This window comes from Schistocerca serialis, chromosome 8 (genome assembly GCF_023864345.2).
Source record: "Schistocerca serialis cubense isolate TAMUIC-IGC-003099 chromosome 8, iqSchSeri2.2, whole genome shotgun sequence".
NCBI classification, from domain to species: Eukaryota; Metazoa; Arthropoda; class Insecta; order Orthoptera; family Acrididae; genus Schistocerca; species Schistocerca serialis.
In genome coordinates this window covers 79,469,011-79,493,465 of record NC_064645.1, presented here as the reverse complement: position 1 = coordinate 79,493,465, position 24,455 = coordinate 79,469,011, and positions in this window count along the sequence as shown.

Sequence of the window (24,455 nt, the reverse complement as noted above, 5' to 3'; positions counted from 1 at the left end):
GACTTAAGACCAAGAAATAATTAAAGATAATTGTAATAAAACTATTATTTGTTCCCAGAATTCCGAAAATACACACACCCACCCACCCACACACACACACACACACACACACACACACACACACACATATATATATATATATATATATATATATATATATATAAGGTGCAGGTTCGTATCTTGTGAAATTTTTGAATAAGCTGTCAATCTTAATGATGTCCGAACACTGGATTTGTGAGGGCAACTTGTTGTAATTATCATGGATTAATCTTAATCCATGATAATTACAACAAGTTGCCCTCACAAACCCAGTGTTCGGACATCATTAAGATTGACAGCTTATTCAAAAATTTCACAAGATACGAACCTGCACCTTAGCACTGTAGGGCATTCATCAACAGTCCACAGAGTCTGCTACATGACAGCCCTGTGGAGCTAGGGCTACGGACACCCCATTGGATGGCCAATGTATTTCTAAAACACAATTTAAAAAAGGAGTTTAACAACTTGGCACAATTATTGCCCTGTTTATCCTTGTAGGACTCCTATTAGTTGGACCACTATACAGATCCACCACAGACGAATACCACAAGCTACTTACACAATACTAAATCCAGTCACTGTGCAGCAACAAGGATGAACTGCAAGCAATCAGGGGCACACAGAACCTAGAAGCGGGCAGAAGACCCAATACACATCATCCACTGAGATAACCAACTGACCAACCAATGGTCGTTCCCAATGAAATTACAGGCTATGGAAAAGGTTGCAAATAAATCACCAACTCACAACTTGTTAGCAAGAGTTCACTTTGTAGGATGGCAACACACTTTCGATGGAAGGTCAACAGCCATCAGCCTCTCAAGGAATGGAGCCGTTGCTCGCTTCCTGCTCAATCAGGCAACAATCGTTCTGACTGCTTCAGCTTGGAGCCACAAGTTCCTTCCAGCGCTGACCAAACGAAACACATGTGTCGTGAAAATTCAGTCCACCAGCCACAGCACGGTGGCAGCACCACCAGACGGCCAGAGGAGAAGCCAGGCAGCGGATGGCGGTTGGAAGAGTAATCGAAAAGAGCTGACATGCCTCAGTGATCAGTAATTAAGACATTGGGTTGTTTTCGACTTCCATGGTGGCGCCCAGACGACAGGAATGCATGCGGGAGACCCCAAACGGCAGGTGCTATACTGCACTTCATTGCATTTCTTCGTGCTTACAATGATTACGTCTTGGGAAGTGAGAGTGGGGGGTGCAGACGTGAGGCATACCCAACTGGGGAAGCCCTGTTTCCCGCAAACAGAATAAATATGAAATATGCGTCAATATATTATTGAAACTGATTTGAATTTCATGTTGTGAGATCATTCCTCTGCAACGCAGAATGAAGCTTTCTCCCACCAATTTTTTCTGGAAGGAGTGGGGAGAGAGGGGGCGAGGGATGGGAGTGGGGCATCCTCTGGTGGCACTGTGAAGTAGTTCATTCAGTATCTGTACTTCAGGGCGAGCACATAGAACAGTTCCTTCCACTGACGTGGTGTGGAAGGTGTGTATCTGGGAACAAAACACAAAGAGAGTTTGGTATCAAATTTCAAAGTAAGCTGTCATCTGGATTCACTGGTGTCTCTCAGTCAGGAGCTCGAGACTCGAGTGGCTGCCAGTGGTGGATTTAAATTTCCTGTCATGAGATCCTTCCTCCCCAGCACAGACTGAGTCCTTCTCCCACCAATTTCTATATGATGGAGGGGAGGGCGCAGGGGTGGGATAGGAGGGTGTAATTAATTTATCTATTTCATTAATTAGTCAATCAATTTGATATCAAAATGGTTGTATCGGTGAGAGGAGTTTACAGAGTAATGAGGGAGCAGGAAGAGTGGGGTAGTGGTGGTGTTGTTTCTCGGAAGGACAGATTATCCCCAGGGATCATAAACCAATTAACAGAACAATAGGTAAAGGGGAACGAGAGGAGCTCATAAATAAACAAAGTTTTCCTCTGAATGAATGCAACCCTCATGAATAAATTGTCTCAGCACCCTCTTTGCCCCGGTACTGCTGCATGTTAGCTTTGGCAGAAAGTAATCGACAGAAGAAGTAACTTCAGGCATGTCCAAATAAACTGTATTGTGATCCTTGTTACTCATTTTGTGTACCAGTGACACAGCATACTGTATTTATAGTAGCCTCAGACTTTTTGCAGATGATTCAGTCGTCTATGATGATGTACTACCTCAAAAAACTGCACAAAAATCCGGCAAAAACTTGCAGAGTAGTACGAAGATTAACAAATTGTTTTAATGTTCAGAAACGTTACATTTTGCACTTCATCAGGTCATAAAAGTAGTATTCTACTACTTTTCTACTGAGATGCCGTAGGGTACATCATTCAGTCACAATGGAATCAGTCGGCTATCACAAATATGTTGGTATAACAATTGTAGAAATATTTTCGCATAGGATTAGTCACTGGTATGGAAAGTGGTAGTTTTCAGTTCATGGGCAGCACACTGGGAAAACGCAGTCTTCCTAGAAAGAAGACTCTTTACAAATCACGTGTGTACCCAATTTTAGAGTAATGTTCAAGTGAGTGAGATCCTTACCAAATAAGACTAATACGGTTTGAAGAAGGACGGAGAGAAAGGTCATAGGTTTGGGGGTTAAGGGGCAGTTTGACTGTAATGTAGAAACACCTAAAATGTTGCTAGTTATTCCTTCAAAGCATACTCACAAAGTTTCAAACAGCAGTACTGTGTGAAGAACCCAAAGATACCCTTCATCCCCTAAGTTTCTCTGTTTATGAAATATTTCGAACATTACAGAAGACAAACTGAATGAAGCTACTACCTATACTGCAGACCACAGACAGCTATGCAATTATCAGCATGTATGATGAAGAAAACAAACCCCCTGGCCAAGAAGAAACTTGTGAGAGGTGCGCTGGTGTAAGCTGTCATAGCACGCCTGTCAGCAAATACGTAGTGCAAAGATCGATTGTAGGCGGTCAGTCAAGTGCACCTGTCATGAGAGAGGCCAGAGACAGACCTGCAAGCAACAAGCCACCAACGCCCTCTCGATTACAAGTATTTAGGCCGCTGCCACTAACTGTAGGTTCTCAGTCGCTCAGTCACTGACTCACTGATTCACATCCCAGTTTGGTGTCTGTCAGTACATTGCGACCAGATCGTTCATAGTGGGACTTGTACTTTTCCAATAGTGAGGCTAAATTTTGTAATAGACAGATTCATGGTACTATCCGCAAGAGGACCATTTCTGAAGAGCTTGTACCACAAGTCATGGACTCTATTGCAGTTAAGCAAAAACTTACAGTTCACGTAGATAAAGAACCTTGTTAATCCACATGTGCATCTGTGTTGTGGAAAGAGAATTCCAGCCACCCATAATAACATCCCCACCCTTGCTTCCTGCAGTACAGGACTCAGCAGTGGCGATGAGGACGCTACAAGAGGCAACGGAATTTTTTTCAGAACGTACAGGGCTATTACAAATGATTGAAGCGACTTCATAAATTCACTGTAGTTCCCTTCATTAACATATGGTCACAACACACGACAGATACGTAGAAAAACTCATAAAGTTTTGTTCGGCTGAAGCCGCACTTCAGGTTTCTGCCGCCAGAGCGCTCGAGAGCGCAGTGAGACAAAATGGCGACAGGAGCCGAGAAAGCGTATGTCGTGCTTGAAATGCACTCACATCAGTCAGTCATAACAGTGCAACGACACTACAGGACGAAGTTCAACAAAGATCCACCAACTGCTAACTCCATTCGGCGATGGTATGCGCAGTTTAAAGCTTCTGGATGCCTCTGTAAGCGGAAATCAACGGGTCGGCCTGCAGTGAGCGAAGAAACGGTTGAACGCGTGCGGGCAAGTTTCACGCGTAGCCCGCGGAAGTCGACGAATAAAGCAAGCGGGGAGCTAAACTACTTACATATAAAGAAATGTTAAGGAACGAATCAGTCTTCATGGGGCTTTCTGAAGCGGGATATAATTGGTATTACTTCTTCCTTATTGAAGTACTTATGTAACCTAATTATACAAAATTATCATTCAGCCTCTATTAGAAAATCGATTTCTCAAGAAATTTCCGACAATTTGTGGAGACGTGGAGCTAATGTAGGGAATGCTGTGCAGGGATTTGTGTCCGCGCGAATTTTTCTCTTCAGTCCAATCAGAATACCATCTCACAAATTCCTTACTTGTGACCATAGAATTTGAAGTGTTTACAGACTCTTCAACTCCTAATTCTCCAAGAAATTCCCGAACTCAGAGCTCATCAACATCATTACCATCATCATTTTCTTTTGTTTTGCCAACCCCAACAAAAGCCACCGGTACCAAACGTGCGAGGAGATAGAGAATTGATTTTGCCATCCGACTTCACCAGTTCATCTACGTCTTACAGGAAGGAGGAGGAAATTTAATTTTGAAAAATTATAAAGAAAAAAGGTCAAGGAATTGCAGAAGTGCGCTGGATGTTCAAGACAAACCTTCAAATCAAAGTGAGGATTCATCATCATCTCAAGCCGGCCATAGTGGCCGTGCGGTTCTAGGCGCATCAGCCTGTAACCGCGTGACAGCTACGGTCGCAGGTTCGAATCCTGCCTCGGGCATGGATGTGTGTCTTGTCCTTAGGTTAGTTAGGTTTAAGTAGTTCTACGTTCTAGGGGACAGATCACCTCAGAAGTTAAGTTCCGTAGTGCTTAGTGTCATTTGAACCACCATCTCAATCTGAGTCAGAGTTATAAAACATATGTATATAAATAGCTTTGCCGTTTAAGACCCATCTGTTCGTTCAATCTGTCTCACGGCTGACTTCTTATACGCACATAAACTTTAATTTCCTGGAGAATGCTGAAGGTAGGACCTTTCAGAATTTTATGCAGTACATGCAATGCATTTTCAGTTGCATCTACCCTAAAGACCCTCAAAGAACGGAAGATACAACTGAACACGCGTAGCACGTACTTCATAAAATTCCGAAAGTTGCTACCATGAACATTCTCAAGGAAGCTGAAATTTATATAAACATGACAAACCAACCGCAAGTCATACTGAAAGAACAGACAGTCTTAAACATCAATACTATTTTTTTTTAATAAATTGAAATGCTTGAAAAAGGAAGCAGTTAAATTCAAAGCGCTGTCCACAGCCAAAGATGACGCAGACAAAAATAAAACCTTAACATCCTTGCTCATTCATATACTCTGGAAACTTATGTCAAACTGTAAATAGAATACACACGAATGTGGTTATTATATATCGAAAACAACCACTGCCCAATAAACACCTCTAAATTAGTAGCACCTACGACAGCTATAAACATAGACTACTACATACATACTGCAACCACAGATACATACACAAGTAAATGACGTATATCTAATCCGTATAACAGTGCTTGTTGTTGTTGTTGTGGTCTTCAGTCCTGAGACTGGTTTGATGCAGCTCTCCATGCTACTCTATCCTGTGCAAGCTTCTTCATCTCCCAGTACCTACTGCAACCTACATCCTTCTGAATCTGCTTAGTGTATTCATCTCTTGGTCTCCCTCTACGATTTTTACTCTTCACGGTGCCCTCCAGTGCTAAATTTGTGATCCCTTGATGCCTCAAAACTTGTCCTACCAACCTATCCCTTCTTCTAGCCAAGTTGTGCCACAAACTTCTCTTCTCCCCAATCCTATTCATTACCTCCTCATTAGTTACGTGATCTACCCACCTTATCTTCAGCATTCTTCGGTAGCACCACATTTCGAAAGCTTCTATTCTCCTCTTGTCCAAACTAGTTATCGTCCATGTTTCACTTCCATACATGGCTATGCTCCATACAAATACTTTCAGAAACGACTTCCTGACACTTAAATCTATACTCGATGTTAACAAATTTCTCTTCTTGAGAAACGCTTTCCTTGCCATTACCAGTCTACATTTTATATCCTCTCTACTTCGACCATCATCAGTTATTTTACTCCCTAAATAGCAAAACTCCTTTACTACTTTAAGTGTCTCATTTCCTAATCTAATTCCCTCAGCATCACGCGACTTAATTTGACTACATTCCATTATCCTCGTTTTGCTTTTGTTGATGTTCATCTTATATCCTCCTTTCAAGACACTGTCCATTCCGTTCAACTGCTCTTCCAAGTCCATTGCTGTCTCTGACAGAATTACAATGTCATCGGCGAACCTTAAAGTTTTTACTTCTTCTCCATGAATTTTAGTACCTACTCCGAATTTTTCTTTTGTTTCCTTTAATGCTTGCTCAATATACAGATTGAATAACATCGGGGAGAGGCTACAACCCTGTCTCACTCCTTTCCCAACCACTGCTTCCCTTTCATGCCCCTCGACTCTTATAACTGCCATCTGGTTTCTGTACAAATTGTAAATACCCTTTCGCTCCCTGTATTTTACCCCTGCCACCTTCAGAATTTGAAAGAGAGTATTCCAGTCAACATTGTCAAAAGGTTTCTCTAAGTCTACAAATGCTAGAAACGTAGGTTTGCCTTTTCTTAATCTTTCTTCTAAGATAAGTCGTAAGGTCAGTATTGCCTCACGTGTTCCAACATTTCTACGGAATCCAAACTGATCTTCCCCGAGGTCGGCTTCTACCAGTTTTTCCATTCGTCTGTAAAGAATTCGTGTTAGTATTTTACAGCTGTGACTTATTAAACTGATAGTTCGGTAATTTTCACATCTGTCAACACCTGCTTTCTTTGGGATTGGAATTATTATATTCTTCTTGAAGTCTGAGGGTATTTCGCCTGTCTCATACATCGTGCTCACCAGATGGTAGAGCTTTGTCATGACTGGCTCTCCCGAGGCCATCAGTAGTTCTAATGGAATGTTGTCTACTCCCGGGGCCTTGTTTCGACTCAGGTCTTTCAGTGTTCTGTCAAACTCTTCACGCAGTATCTTATCTCCCATTTCGTCTTCATCTACATCCTCTTCCATTTCCATAATATTGTCCTCAAGTGCTTATACTTTGTAAATCTACAACATCATAGCTCCAAGACTGCCAAATTACTGTCATAATAAGTTAACTGCTGGCTTACTTCAACAAATGTAGAACGACAGTCAAAATACAGTTGCCAACAATGTTATATGTATGTCGGCCTATGTAGACGATACATACATTAGTAACAACGCATGCACAGTGTTCTGCATAACGTAAATGTATATAATGTGAACAATGTCACCCATATTGTACCGCAACTCAATAGATAATGACAATGTCAGCCAAAGCAGATCTTTAATGAAAGTGAAAGAAATTAACATGGCACAGACAATCCTTACAAATCTATTGAGAAAATTTAGAGAACGAGAATTTGAAGCTGACTGTTAGCGTCAATGTACATGTTGGGTAACCACCATGGGGATAAGAGAAATTAGGGCTCGGACGGAAGCATATAGATAGCCGTTTTCCCATCTCTCTTATTGCTGCAGAACAGGAAAGGAAATGACTGTTAGCGATACAGAGTACCCTCAGCCACGCACCGTACAGTGGCCTGAGGAGTATATACGTAGATATAGATGAAAGGAAAATTGTTCAAATGATAGTCCGTGCTTTCTCGTCTGTAAACAAGCGGAAAGCGTTGTTTGGCCTCAGAATATTCCCGATACGGATCTATATGATTTCAGGAACGTCTTCGTACTATATATTTAAAACAAAACGAAAACCTATTCCTCAGATGGCATTTTTGGAATAGTATTCCCACACAAAATGATGTCGATAATAGTGATAAGAGATATAACACTTTGGAATGTAGTTAATAAATGATTCTCTGGAACATTGCTTTCATTTTAAATATTAAAACACAGTTTTATCGAATTAAATCACAGCAGTATTACACAGCAGCCTCAGGAAACTGCCTCCACATCAAACAGTACATCGTATTTATACAATAATTAGTACTCTGTAAAATGAACAAACGTCAGTCTCACAAAATTACCAAAATTGTTTAAGGGATTTGGACATTCAGCTGTAGCAATGCTTAGTTTTGTGCTGATCGAAATATGAATTTGTTCATATTTAAGACTATTAACTCTGTTTGTATTTGCTTATTATACTACTACAGCATTGACATTCATGGCATACGAAATAATAATCGTAAAACTCGGGAAAATTATTTCTTTAATTTTAATTAATTAACTAATACCATTATTGCACAACAGATATAATTGCTTTCAAGGCTTTTACTACAACTGTACAAGTGGTTAATCGTTCTTTGACAGGTTGGCTTTCTAAGATTGCATTGCCAAATAAAACTACTGACATAACTGTTGGTGGTGTGATAGTGGCTTCAGTGTACCAAAGGACTGACAATACTGCATTGTTAAAAATACTGAAGGTGTAGAAGTCCCTTATGTACTGGCAGTGTCAGGGAAGATGACTTGAAAGTGGAGATTTGTGGTCACCGCCCGCTCGAAGAAGGTCTTTCTTTGTCCCAAGGCATCGACGCCCAAACTGCTGGCAAAGGTGGTGACCACAAATCTGTGGCAAACTCTGCTGTCCTCATATATCCATGCCCACATTTTTTACTGGCGTCCATCTATCTTGCCCATCTGTTCCTCTAACAAGAGTAGTAAGAGAAATAGTAAGAGAAAAAAGATTCCGTTCCGTATAGCCTCAAAAGCATTGTTCTTGATCATATCTACAGGCATTAAATAGGCAGTCAGTAGAATTCTCCCTACTGTGTGGTATACCTTGGTGAAAACCGAAGCCCGCATCTCGTGGTCGTGCGGTAGCGTTCTCGCTTCCCACGCCCGGGTTCCCGGGTTCGATTCCCGGCGGGGTCAGGGATTTTCTCTGCCTCGTGATGGCTGGGGGTTGTGTGCTGTCCTTAGGTTAGTTAGGTTTAAGTAGTTCTAAGTTCTAGGGGACTGATGACCGTAGCAGTTAAGTCCCATAGTGCTCAGAGCCATTTTTTGAAAACCGAAAGTCAGTGTATTTACATGTTCTGAATGAGAGGGAGGTGGCTAATTGTGGCCAATTGTGAAACAGGTACCAGGGTTAGAATGTGGGTTCTTAGCTTTTTACATCTCTCTTGTGTGAGAATGAAACTCTTAGACACCCACGAGAGTTCTTCAAAATACGTATTAATCACTTCTTATCAAAAGTTTGCTGGTTAAAAAAAAAAGTTGTTGGTACAGGTAAATAGGAAGAAAACTGGTTTTCTGAGACATGTACATCACATACAGCTACGGAAAACAAGAAAAGATGGAATTGAATCAATTATTTCTTCAGTAACCTATTAAGCGACAAAAATATTTTTAATATAGTAACAGTAAAATACGAATCAATATGTACTCTTTGGGAATAGAAATGAATGAACCAAGTAAATCTATTATGTATTTCTTAGGTGTACGATATATGTGGTAGTAAATGTTCGCACCAACGTATTAAAGAAAAAAATCATACATGGCAATTCTAGTTGTTTACCAGCTTTAAATATGTTTACTAGTGCTACTTAACGGGTTAAAGAGTAAAGTCACCCATGGGTACGACGCAATTTCAAGTAGGATTACTAAGATCAGTGCAACATATATTAGTTGTGTACTCAGTCATCTCTGCGATGTGTCTTTCATGCGTGGTCAGTTTCCTGACAGACTGAAATACTAGTTAGTGGAACCATTTTACAAAACGAGTGCCAGAGATAAACAATTTAGACAGTTCAAAAAGTGGTTCAAATGGCTCTGAGCACTATGGGACTTAACGTCTGTGGTCATCAGCCCCCTAGAACTTGGAACTATTTGAACCTAACTAAGCTAAGGACATCACACACATCCATGCCCGAGGCAGGATTCGAACCTGCGACCGTAGCGGTCTTGCGGTTCCAGACTGCAGCGCCTTTAACCGCACGGCCACTTCGGCCGGCCATAATGTAAACAGTAGCAATTGGATAGTGTTCACATATTTCTGAATACGTAAACATTCTATCATTTGTGTATTCTGAAAAAGTAAATAAACGTCCAGTGATGATACCACAGCTCTGCCAATACATGTTGGACAACAAATATACGTGTCTTTTTAGAAGGTGGAGCCTGCATTACAGGCAATGAGGAATTTTCAGCTATAAAAGGAAAGAAATTCATAAGACAATCCAAGTAATGGTTTTAAAGTTGAAACTTACTGACAGCTTAAAACTGTGTGCCATGCAGTATTCTAACACTGAACCTAACCGAAGGTGAAATTTTGTAACAAAGCAGTAGATGTCACACAGAAAAACTTAACAATGCTTTATTATACAGATCACTGATGATACCCAATACAAATGATGCTTTACAGAAGCAAATTAACATTCACTTGTAAAAGACGTTAGAATTTGATCTAATCTACGTTATTTAAAAGCGGCAGTCGAAGAAGAATGTTTACAAGTTTGACAATGGTCCATAATTGAAAACTTACCTTTAATTGGAAATGGTTTTATCGACTTTTATTTTTTTAAATAAAATTTTGTTTCTCAAATTATAAATTCACACAAGTACATAAAATAACTGAAAAAACTCCATTTATAAATAATTACATACACTATAACACGCAAAAGTTCAGTTTTTTAAGGAAATTATGAAAATACTTCTTCTGTTTGTCATGCATCTTGTTGTCATAATTGAGAAGAGAGTCTTTAAGCACGTCTATTTTGTTTTTCTGCATTCATTAATGCTGCATTTCGTTTAAACTCTGATAACGTAATGCTGCATAATGACTATCAATAACCCGAGATTCATTTGAATAATCCTCTACAAGAGCAGTTCACCGACGAAGAAGTTTGCTTGTAAAACCCTCGAAGATGGTGAACTGGAACAGAGACATTACTACGCCTTTAAATTATGTTATAAAACAGTTTGACAAAGCGAAGTTGCGCAGTGGTTAGCACACAGGACTCGCATTCTGAAGGACGGCGGTTCAAATACGCGTCTGGCCATCCAGATTTAGGTTTTCCGTGATTTCCCTGAATGGCTTCAGGCAAATATTGGGACAGTTCCTTTGAAAGGGCACGGTCGATTTCCTTCCACATTCTTCCCTAATCCGACCTTATGCTCGGTCACTAATTGTTTTGGTTGGCAGGAGAGCCAACATCGTGTTACTAGAGGAGGCCGAAAGGCACGCATTTTAGCTCACGTAGACTGGCGTGAAGTCTGGAACAGGACAAGGAAATTAGAATCTAGAAAAACGGACGTAGGTGGTGGAATACTTAACTTTAATCCGTTAATGAAGAACGTCGGTACATGATTCAATATCAATAGTAACTGATAATGGCGCCTTGCTAGGTCGTAGCAAATGACGTAGTTGAAGGCTATGCTAAACTATCGTGTCGGCAAATGAGAGCGTATTTTGTCAGTGAACCATCGCTAGCAAAGTCGGTTGAACAACTGGGGCGAGTGCTAGGAAGTCTCTCTAGACCTGCCGTGTGGCGGTGCTCGGTCTGCAATCACTGATAGTGGCGACACGCGGGTCCGACGTATACTAACGGACCGCGGCCGATTTAAAGGCTACCACCTAGCAAGTGTGGTGTCTGGCGGTGACACCACACTAATGACCTCGATGTCGACGGGGCGTTAAATACTAATCTCCTCCTCCACCATAAAAACAGCTACCAACCACTATTTTAAAGAACTTCATCTTTTTACAACGCACTTTACTTTACCATGCCCTTACCGGTTTCGAATTTTCGTTCATCGTTATATGCCTGCATTACAGTATAACTGTTGATAAGAAATTGGTCGTTTTGATTACCATGGCGTGCTATCTTGAAAATACGAGGGTTATTCCGAAAGTAAGGTCCGATTGATTGCCAAATTGAAACCACAGTGAACATCAGAAATGTTTTACTTGTAACAATTAGCTACACCTTTCAGCTACTTCTCTACGTAGTCGCCGTTCTGACTTAGACTTTTGTCATAGCGTTGTACCAACTTTTCAATAGCCTCATCATAGAAGGCAGCCGCCAGTGCTTTCCGCCAATTCTCCACGCTGGCCTACACCTCGTTGTCTGTGTCAAAATGTTGTCTTCAAAGACAGCGGTTCATGTGACCAGAGATGAAACTCAGGGGGAGACAATTGCGGACTGTATTGTGGGTAATCTAACATTTCCATTTGAAAACGATGCAGGAGCATCTTCATTGCCCCTGCAGAATGCGGCTGAGAATTGTCGTGAAGACGAAACAGCACGACAGTTATGTAATGTTGGCTGCATAGCTTCAGGCGAAATTTCTCACCAGGCCCTCGTACTTGGCGGCAGACACTATTTTCTAGACATCTTTACGCACTCACTGCGAGCTCAGAAATGAGAAGAGCGACGTGATGCTAACTGGCGTTATACTAGAGACACTACCCAACACATCTGTGCAAAGCTTTATCGGATTTTCATAGTCGTTTCCATTTCGCGACCGATCGGACCTTACTTTTGGAATAACCCTCGTATATTAAGTGGTAACTGTTCATAAAGAAAATGAAGATATATGAAATTTTGAAGTTACGTAATGACTGTCTATCACCAGTACTTAGCAGTGAATGCGTGTTGACAGCTTTGAAGGCTTCAGTTTTTTTTTATTTTCCATATATCATGCAGTGGTATCGGGGTAAACGTCTCTCAGTTTTATGAACATGTCAACGAAATCACTAAATAAAAAATTGGTCACTGTTAGAACTTCTTCAATGAACAATCTGATTTCGCATACACTTCACGTGTTTAACACGTATAGATGGCTTACAAAGACGCTATGAAGCAAAGGCACACGTTGTTCATATTGGTGACAGAGATGAGGTGAAACATACGAATTTTGCATCGATACATTTTCGGAAGTAATTGCTAAATAACCGATGTTCATTAAAAATAACATAGTTGCTCTTTCATCATCATCTTTATCATCATTTATTGCACTAACAGTCCTTTAAGGACTATCTTCTAAGGCGTATAGTAGAAAACAAAAGAAATAACCACACTACGAAAGGACAGAAAAAGTACTGTATAAAATATTGTGAAGGAACGCATTACAAAAAGCACAATAAAAAGTAAGTCACTTAGCCGAAACGGAGGAGATGTCTACTGCACATGGCAGTCCATCGCTGCCGGTCTCCAGTCTCATCTGCCACCATTTCTTTAACGACTATTAATACCCGATCCTTCCATTGCATCCTTGGACGTACCCTTGGGCGTTTTCCAGCAGGTTGGGAATGATGAACTCAGTATGGGAGGGATTTATCAGTTCGAATGATGTGTCCAAACCACTGCAACTTCTTGTGCCCTGATATTAGTTCAATGTGTGGCTTTCGAAACTTTTATTAGTCAGTAGGGAACCCAAGTACTTGAATTCCTCTACACGTTCAAAAGTATATCCCTCAAAAACGACGGAAGGAAGGAAAGCTCGACGACGTGATGCAGGGGATATTTGGTTTTATCCGCATTCACCGCCAGCCCATTTTCCTCGCATTGCGGAGAAATCGTGAAGTATCAGTGCATACTTACTCGAAGGCATCAGCTAGAATCACAATATCATCAGCAAATGCCAGGATTGTGTCTACTCTCACTTTCTCCGTTTCTCTGGTTCGATCAGAGTCTCGACTTACTCATTTCAAGGCCAAGTTGATTAGTATTGGCGTCAATGGATCGTCTTGTCTCAGTCCTTTCCGAATACTGAATGGTGTCCATAGATGGTTATCGAGCCGAACGTAGTTGTAAATTTAAAAAAGTTACATGAAATAAGGTATTTAAAAAAATTAAATACCTCTTATACTTTTGTTTTTGTGTCATATTAAATAGTAGCTTTCGGAAGTTTTCCAGGAAAGCCTTGTTAGCTACTTCCGTTTTTTCATTAAGGAAGTTGTGTGGTGAAATGCTTTTATTTTAAATTCTTCTATACGAAGCGTTGAAAACAACCTACAGATCCTTCACTATGCAGAGAAGGCCATGTCATGAACAACCTTGAAAAAAAAAGAAATATTTAAAAATAAAAACACATCATTGAACCCCCATGATAAAGAAGAACTAGCTAACGGTACTTTCCTGACAAAATTTCTGAAAGCTATTCTTTCACAGGACACAAAAATAAAAGTATGAGGCGTGTTTTTATTTATAAGAACATAATTTCATCTGAATTTTTAAAAGAAGAAACATGTTTAATTATTTCCTGCTGCACATCGATTATTTGTCAATTACTTCCTAAAAAGTATCGATGTTGAAGTCATATCTTTCATCTCACGTCTGACATCAATTTGAACAGGGTATTCCATTGGTTCATAGCATCTTTCAAAAAAATGATTGAAATGGCTCTAAGCACTATGGGACTTAATATCTGAGGTCATCTGTCCCCTAGACTTAGAACTACTTAAACCTAACTAACCTAAGGACATCACACACAACCATGCCCGAGGCAGGATTCGAACGTGCGACCGTAACAGCAGCGGGATTCCGGACTGAAGCGCCTAGAACCACTCGGCCACAACGAAATCTGATTGCTTCTTGAAAAAGTGCTAATGATGACCCTTTTTTTTTTCTTGGTGATTTCGCGGAAGCGTTTATAACACTAGGCCATGTTTACCATGGTACTTCTACTTGGTACACGGAAAATAACAAAAACTGAAGCGTTCAAATCTATCAACACAAGTTCACTGTAAATACAGATACTAAACTGCCACTATGTAATTTCCAAATTTATCTTCATTTCCTTTATGAATTGTTATGAGTTAATATATTTTCTCGTTAGGAAACCTTGGCAAAAGTCAGCCGTCTGATGATCAACGGAAGCTCGTAACCGATATGTGTGACTGTGTATGTGTGTGTATGTGTGTGTGTGTGTGTGTGTGTGTGTGTGGATGGGTGGGTGAGTGGGTGAGTGGGTGGGTGAGTGGGTGGGTGTGCCTGTGTTTGGAATTTACAAGTTTACGAGCTCTCAACGGCGAGGCAATCAGCGTCCTTACAAATATTTAAATAAACGAATGTGCCTAAAAGGGTTGAAAATTTGTCACGCTGTGAGGAGTAAATCTTCAAAATGAAACTCATTCACTTCCGCCTCACGTTCACACACACACACACACACACACACACACACACACACACACACACACAGTCACTCCATTTCACATGTTGTAGGTCAATGGAGAAAGGGTGAAAAGCGGCAAACCAGGAGTTAAAACAAATAGAAAACGACTGAGGAGCTAAAATAACAGCACAGAGTAATGCGACCACTTACAAACAACATGAGTGAGCGAGTCAGTGTCAATACGTTAAGAGACTCTGGACTCGCATTCGGGAGGACGACGGTTCAATCCCGCGTCCGGCCATACTGATTTAGGCTTTCCGTGATTTCCCTGAATCGCTCCAGGCAAATGCCGGGATGGTTCCTTTGAAAGGGCACGGCCGACTTCCTTCCCCAGGCTTCCCTAATCCGATGAGACAGATGACCTCGTTGTCTGGTCTTCTTCCCCAAACAACCGAACCCAATACGTTAAGAACATCGCCTAAAATTTTAGGAGACAAGTGGAATAATCACAGAACATTAAAACTCTAACCACATTCTTTTGAATGTCACTTAAAACAGGGGCAGATCTGTCGACAATGTGTTGACAAGACGAAAAAGTTCTTTAAATTAGAGGTAGGTAAATATTTTTATAGCGTAGTCTACAACACAACCACAGAACCGTCACAATGTCAATTATCGACAAAATAACTAGGCTACTTGCTCGTTTTGAGCTCCTAACCGGTTAACGTCGGAGCCAGTACTTGTTGCACTGCACTGTGAGGCGATCAGGCGAGGATATGTGCATCTGGCTCGGTGCCAGGAATCTCCATCCACACGTTCTCTCCTCGCAGCGGTCTGCTTGAACATCCAGTTTGCCCCACGCTACAACACTCTGTCGTCGTGGTCTCCGTCTCCTTTGTCTTCGGGGACAGGGTTTCCAGAATCACCTCTCGACATAACTTCGTGACCATCAGAGTTTGGTGCCTGAGACGGCCCAGACAAGGTACATTTCGTTTAGGATTACTTCTACGAGACCTGCATAGCCACCGTCCGCACTGGTTGTATGACGTCCTTCCGGTGGCAGGCATTCCAATTTCCTGCCGCTGTCACATCGTAGCTGCAGAGTATCGCGTTGCACTCCAGTTCCTTTGCAGAAGCAAGATGCTACAAAGCTTCAACGTAACTATGAATGCAGCATTAGGACCTTGGACATTGCTCGGAGAACACATCTGTAGCCTGTGTACTCATGGTCTGTGCTCCCACAGTGAGGAATGGCGTGTCACAACGTTTCCATGTCAACGCACAAACAGCTGTCCTCTTCTTTACACTTTTTGTTATTTCGTTTGGTTTATTGAGTCATTTTCAACAGCTTCCTACTATTAGAAAACAGGTATGCAGAGAAGCCACATTAAAAAGAGGTTTAACAGTGATTTAAATACAATACATTTTGCACCATGAACCATGGACCTTGCCGTTGGTGGGGAGGCTTGCGTGCCTCAGCGATACAGATGGCCGTACCGTAGGTGCAACCACAACGGAGGGGTATCTGTTGAGAGGCCAGACAAACATGTGGTTCATGAAGAGGGGCAGCAGCCTTTTCAGTAGTCGCAGGGGCAACAGTCTGGATGATTGACTGATCTGGCATTGTAACATTAACCAAAACGGCCTTGCTGTGCTGGTACTGCGAACGGCTGAAAGCAAGGGGAAACTACAGCCGTAAATTTACCCGAGGACATGCAGCTTTGAAGTGCAAAATGGCTAAGCAGGGATGGCTAGAGGACAAATGTAAGGATGTAGAGGCTTATCTCACTAGGGGTAAGATAGATACTGCCTACAGGAAAATTAAAGAGACCTTTGGAGAGAAGGGAACACCTTGTATGAATATCAAGAGCTCAGATGGCAACCCAGTTCTAAGCAAAGAAGGGAAGGCAGAAAGGTGGAAGGAGTATATAGAGGGTTTATACAAGGGCGTTGTACTTGAGGACAATATTATGGAAATGGAAGAGGATGTAGATGAAGATGAAATGGGAGATAAGATACTGCGTGAAGAGTTTGACAGAGCACTGAAAGACCTGAGTCGAAACAAGGCCCCGGGAGTAGACAACATTCCATTAGAACTACTGATGGCCTTGGGAGAGCCAGTCATGACAAAACTCTACCATCTGGTGAGCAAGATGTATGAGACAGGCGAAATACCCACAGACTTCAAGAAGAATACAATAATTCCAATCCCAAAGAAAGCAGGTGTTGACAGATGTGAAAATTACCGAACTATCAGTTTAATAAGTCACAGCTGCAAAATACTAACGCGAATTCTTTACAGACGAATGGAAAAACTGGCAGAAGCCGACCTCGGGGAAGATCAGTTTGGATTCCGTAGACATGTTGGAACACGTGAGGCAATACTAACCTTACGACTTATCTTAGAAGAAAGATTAAGGAAAGGCAAACCTACGTTTCTAGCATTTGTAGACTTAGAGAAAGCTTTTGACAACGTTAACTGGAATACTCTCTTTCAAATTCTGAAGGTGGCAGGGGTAAAATACAGGGAGCGAAAGGCTATTTACAATTTGTACAGAAACCAGATGGCAGTTATAAGAGTCGAGGGGCATGAAAGGGAAGCAGTGGTTGGGAAAGGAGTGAGACAGGGTTGTAGCCTCTCCCCGATGTTATTCAATCTGTATATTGAGCAAGCAGTAAAGGAAACAAAAGAAAAATTCGGAGTAGGTATTAAAATTCATGGAGAAGAAGTAAAAACTTTGAGGTTCGCCGATGACATTGTAATTCTGTCAGAGACAGCAAAGGACTTGGAACAGCAGTTGAACAGAATGGACAGTGTCTTGAAAGGAGGATATAACATGAACATCAACAAAGCAAACCGAGGATAATGGAATGTAGTCGAATTAAGTCGGGTGATGCTGAGGGAATTAGATTAGGAAATGAGTCACTTAAAGTAGTAAAGGAGTTTTGCTATTTAGGGAGTAAAATAACTGATGATGGTCGAAGTAGAGAGGATATAGAATGTAAACTGGCAATGGCAAGGAAAGCGTTTCTCAAGAAGAGAAATTCGTTAACATCGAGTATAGATTTAAGTGTCAGGAAGTCGTTTCTGAAAGTATTTGTATGGAGTGTAGCCATGTATGGAAGTGAAACATGGACAATAACCAGTTTGGACAAGAAGAGAATAGAAGCTTTCGAAATGTGGTGCTACAGAAGAATGCTGAAGATAAGGTGGGTAGATCACGTAACTAATGAGGAGGTATTGAATAGGATTGGGGAGAAGAGAAGTTTGTGGCACAACTTGACTAGAAGAAGGGATCGGTTGGTAGCACATGTTTTGAGGCATCAAGGGATCACAAATTTAGCATTGGAGGGCAGCGTGGAGGGTAAAAATCGTAGAGGGAGACCAAGAGATGAATACACTAAGCAGATTCAGATGGATGTAGGTTGCAGTAGGTACTGGGAGATGAAGAAGCTTGCACAGGATAGAGTAACATGGAGAGCTGCATCAAACCAGTCTCAGGACTGAAGACCACAACAACAACAACATTTTGCTAAGGAACTTAAGTTCATAACTACAGCAAAAACAAAAAACAAAAAAGAAATTTGGAAGGATACACCAGGAGACTAGATTGTTTATGCAACCACAGACAGAACACCAGATTTCGTGTATACACCATCATAGAAAACAAAAAAGGACTCCGTATATTTGAAGATATTCATGACATAATAAATCAGAAGTACTTCTTGGAAGAGCACCTTCAATTTCTCAAGGTTTTGCAGTAAGCGGTTTTACTGTATTTCGAGGAAACTGTAAGAGAGCAGTAAGTGGTTATTAACTCCTTCTTCGATCTTGTGAAAGTCGCAGGAAAGATTGATCCCCTTGCGGTGGCACACATTAGTAGTACCCCACTGTTTAACATTTGGCAGAAGTGGATCCAGCCTATTGCGGTAGATGTACTTGTTCACACACATTTTCAGTCTTTGCCCACCCCTCTCTGTAAAGCTCCTCTGCTGTTCATTATCTCTCCACTTATTGCCCACACTTTCTCTGTTTCATCTCTGCAGCCAGTAAACGCTTCGTCTCCGTCGGATCTGGAGGTCTACAGAGTGTTTTCCGAGCAGTACTAGTAGGCACTTAAATACTGCTAATGCTTTCTACATGAAAGCATCGCCTGAATAAATAATGGATTGGAATCGTTCATTTCTATCACTGACAAAATAAAAAATTAAGTAAATTGTAAAACAGAAATTAAATTTGTAAAAAATTTCATGGAAATTATTACAATATATTTAGAAAAATAGCATATTAGAATAAGGTTCTTTCTGTATGTTGTCGATTCTGTGTCTCCGTTAAAACCTATACAAAATAGTACACTGTAACACAAATACCCACCTCGCTTAAGCAATGGTCAACAGCATGTACAAATGCATAACATTTTGCTGTCTGTAATAAGGTTTATTATTATTATTTTGCTACCGGTTTCGCTTCTGAACCATCATCGATGGCACGAAAATTATCACAGGTATATCACATGTCATACATACTTTAACGTAAGTTACCACACAAAATATTAACTGCCAAGAAAAATCATAAACTGTGACAAGACTGAAATATGACGGCATGTTGACAAAAGGACCTTGTGCCAGTGTGCCATCATACTTCAGTCTATGATTTTGTCTCCCCATCATGCACATACTGTTTCTCGCGAAGTGCATCATTCGTTGGGCCAAACAGGTGAACCAGCTGCATGGTGGATGAGGAAAAACAGTTCAACAAAGTTTAGTGAGCTCGGCTCTGGCGCACAGATTTGTGTGAGGCGTTGCGATGTTATGAAGGAGGAGAAGTTCGTTTACACTTTGGTGGCGGTGCAAACAATGAAGTCGTTTTGTCAATTTCCTGAAGGTAGCATTTCTGAGTTGACTGTTGCACAAGGACATCACAGAGAAGCAGTCCTTCAGAGTTCCACAAGATAATTCTTCGGGGGAGTGGTGGTGTGGCGCCACTGCATGGATTGCAGTTTGGTTTCCGGTTCGAAGTGATAAACCCAAATAAAAATTGCCGTGATCGGCCTCGTAACATGCAAGTACTTGCGCACAGATGGGGCTTCGTTGGTCTGTATAGTCTTCTGTTAGACAGCGAGGAACCCAGCTGGCAGACACCTCTGAGTATCTCACGTGGCGGAGGTGTGTGTCAGCACTACCGACGGCATCGTCCGGCTATGCAGCGGGATGCTCGATCGTGACCCGTCGGTCTCCTACAGTGTCCGCACGCTCCAACGCTGCAGGAGTCACACACGTGAGATGGCAGCAGGCACGAGGGAGGTCGGACAGATTTTTGCGCGACCTTGTTGCTATGACGACAGACGTCTTGCCCAATGACTCACCCTGCTTTTGTTCACTACCAGCTCTCCGCAATTCTGCAAGCAGCTGTTAATATCTGCACTGCTCTGGTTTTCCGCCCATAGAAACTAAATGACGGCTCTCTGATTGGAAATCACTTCCGCTGCAAATGCAGTTTTGAAGGTTACATGTAGCACGGCCACGTATCGGAACTTCATGACACTAGAGAGGCTGAAGTGGGAATATTCCACGATGTCTCACGACAAATTCCCCTTTTTTTCAACCGAGATTGGCTGATAAAAAAATGTTTTGCATTACTTATTGAACGCCCCATGTACATGATCCCCACTTTTCTTATTCCTACAAGTATTGTCGCATGTATTAAAAATTCACGAGAACAGATTTTCAGGATTATCTATAAGGGGTTAGGAATCTATATGGGATTTCAAGAAATTATTTTACGTTTTAGTCGGTTTTAAAAACATATAAATAATGCTAAATGTAAGAGATGCACAATACTCTGAGGGCTTGGAGAAATATAATTAGTCATCCTCACAGCAAAAAATGAAGACCCCGTCGATACCTGAAGAAATTGTACGGAAATCGAACAGTTTTTGAAATGTCACATAAACCTTTCTTTTGCATATTCTTAATTTTCTCAAATGGATTGTTTGTTGCACTGGAGTAAACGAATCAGTCGCTTTAGTTTCATTTCTGTGTTGTATTTCATGGGCCTGCTCTTATTCCAGAAAGTGAAGAGCACCAGAAATTAGCTTCGAATTTTGTCTACATTATTCGGCTTACATATTACACTACTGACCATTAAAATTGGTACACCAAGAAGAAATGCAGATGATAATCGTAAATTCACGAGACAAATATATTATACTAGAACTGACATATGATTACATGTTCACGCAATTTGGATGCATAGATCCTGAGAAATCAGTACCCAGAACAACCACCTCTGGCCGTAATAACGGCCTTGATACGCCTGGGCATTGAGTCAAACAGAGCTTGGACGGCGCGTACAGGTGCAGCTCCCCATGCAGCTTCAACACGATACCACAGTTCATCAAGAGTAGTGACTGGCGTATTGTGACGAGCCAGTTGCTCGGCCACCATTGCCCAGACGTTTTCAATTGGTAAGAGATCTTGAGAATGTGCTGGCCAGGGCAGCAGTCGAACATTTTCTGTATCCAGAACGGACCGTACAGGATCTGCAACATGCGGTCGTGCATTATCCTGCTGAAATGTAGGGTCTCGCAGGGATCGAATGAAGGGTAGAGCCACGGGTAGCAACACATCTGAAATCTAACGTCCACTGTTCAAAGTGCCGTCAATGTGAACAAGAGGGGACTGAGACGTGTATCCAATGGCACCCCATACCATTACGCCGGGTGATACGCCAGTATGGCGATGACGAATACATGCTTCCAATGTGCGTTCACCGCGATGTCGCCAAACCGGATGCGACCATCATGATGCTGTAAACCGAACCTGGGTTCATCCGAAAAAATGACGTTTTGCCATTCGTGCACCCAGGTTCGTCGTTGAGTACACCATCGCAGGCGCTCCTGTCTGTAGTGCAGCGTCAAGGGTAACCGCAGTCATGGTCTCCGAGCTGATAGTCCATGCTTCTGCAAACGTCGTCGAATTGTTCGTGCAGATGGTTGTTGTCTTGCAAACGTCCCCATCTGTTGATACAGAGATCGAAACGTGGCCGCACGATCCGTTACAGCCACGCGGATAAGATGCCTGTCATCTCGACTGCTAGTGATACGAGACCGTTGGGATCCAGCACGGCGTTCTGTATTACCCTCCTGAACCCACCGATTCCATAACAGTCATTGGATCTCGACCAACGCGAGCATCAATGTCGCGATACGATAAACCGCAATTGCGATAGGCTACAATCCGACCTTTACCAAAGTCGGAAACGCGATGGTACACATTTCTCCTCCTTACACGAGGCATCACAACAACGTTTCACCAGGCAACGGCAGTCAACTGCAGTTTGAGTATGAGAAATCGGTTGGAAACGTTCCTCATGTCAGCACGTTGTAGGTGTCGCCACCGGCGCCAAGCTTGTGTGAATGCTCTGAAAAGCTAATCATTTGCATATCACAGCATCTTCTTCCTGTCGGTTAAATTTCGCGTCTGTAGCACGTGATCTTCGTGGTGTAGCAATTTTAATGGCCAGTAGTGTATATGAGATTACAAGAAATTATTTTACTTTTTACTCGGTTTTAAAAACATGTAAATAATGCTAAATGTAAGAGATGCACAACACTCTGAAGGCTTGGAGAAATATAGTCATCCTCACAGTAAAAAATGAAGACCCTGTCGATACCTGAAGAAATTTTACGGAAATCCAACAGTTTTTGAACTGTCATATAAAACTTGTTTTGCATATGCTTAATTTTCTCAAATCGAATGTTTGTTGCACTGGAGTAAACGAATCAGTCGCTTTAGTTTTATCTTTGTGTTGTATTTCATGGCCCTGCTCTTGGTGCAGAAAGTGAACAGCACCAGAAATTAGCTTCGAATTCTGTCTGCACTATTCAGCTTACACATTAGTTTGTACTTGCAAAAAATCTCGTCTTTAACATTTCATTATTAACAGTTCTGTGGCTAAATTTCGTATAATATCTGAAGCAGCTCCGACAAATAATTTGTAATAGCGACTGAAAACCTATACGCAGTTAACATGAAACACCGATGACCCTTCAAGCATCAGCTGAAATGTTGAGAACAGTTCACCAGCAAAGACTATGGCACGATTCAGCCAACATTTCTGCCAGTTCGTAATATCCGCTGTTTTAATTAACGCTGATCAACTAAACTGATTCCACCTACTTAGGTATTTAACTCTAGCCCCCGTCAGGCGATTTCGGTAGGAAATATGAGTTATAAATAACTGTAGGATGTAACTGACATAAAAATATCCGTAAAAACGATAAATGACACTTCGAAATAACCGTTTGGCCCGCCTGTAGTATTCATTACCTGGGAGCAGTGGGCGCGTGACACGCGTTGTGCGTGGTTCGCTGCCCCTCGCAGCCGGCTGGCGCCGTTTTTTGTCCAGCGAGCGTGCGGCACGTCGCGTCCCGCCCCCTTAGGCAAACGGAATTCTCCGAATCTGTGGAAACGGCGAGAGCTTTCGCCTGGGAGCGAGCAGAATCGTGGCAAAAAACAGCGACGCGGCGCCGCCACACCCCACACCTGCTGGGGGCTGCACGCACGGCCTTCTGGGAAGTGGCGACCCGCACCAGGAGAGGTCACGCCCCCCCCCCCACCCCCCCCCCCCCCCCACCCCCGGCCCCACAGCCCGCGCACGCGTCACCTGTCCCAGGCGCAGCGCACGGCCCCATCGCACAACCCACCTCGAAATCGGGTCCCGGAGTTATGCAGAACCGATCCGTCCCAGAAGGTATAGACCTTGTAAAAAATAACTAGACTCGCTGATGGCGCTGCAGTCGCGGGATAATTTGAACCTTCGGCTGGACGCCATTATAGTGGTGGTAGTCTGATGTGTTGTGTAGTACTGTTGTTTATGAAGACCCTGATTTAACGTTGTATATTTGTTGGGGCGTACATACAGGATTTGTTACTCGTAATTCTACTGTCTGTACGTCAGGACGCTGTCAGGAGGCAAGATTTCCGACCGACAGAATACCATTTTATATGTTCCGATCATTTTGAAGAAAGTTGTTTCCTTGAAAATTACGTAAATCGTAGAAAGCTGAAAGATGATGCTGTTCCATCCATCTTTCGTTTTCCAACCACATACAGCAGAAGATAAATTTTTATTTGTGAACCACATTTTATTTTAACTATAAAAGTTGAGTTGCAAGCAACACGAAATTTGAGTTAGCAGGCTTTTTATCGTTATAAAATGCAACTGAATGTGTGTAATTGTAATCTGATTTCACAACTTCTCTCGATGGAACAGTTGTTGAGTTTCATTTATTATATGAAAAAACCACACATATAAACTGAAGTGTACATCTTCGAAAGTAAATATTGTGACTAATGCGATACTGGATGCCTGCCTGAAGTCTTGTTTGTTGTAGCTGGCTGATCGGTAGTGCTTTCATGGTCGTGAGTTGCCAAAGCACTACGCCATATATAACGCA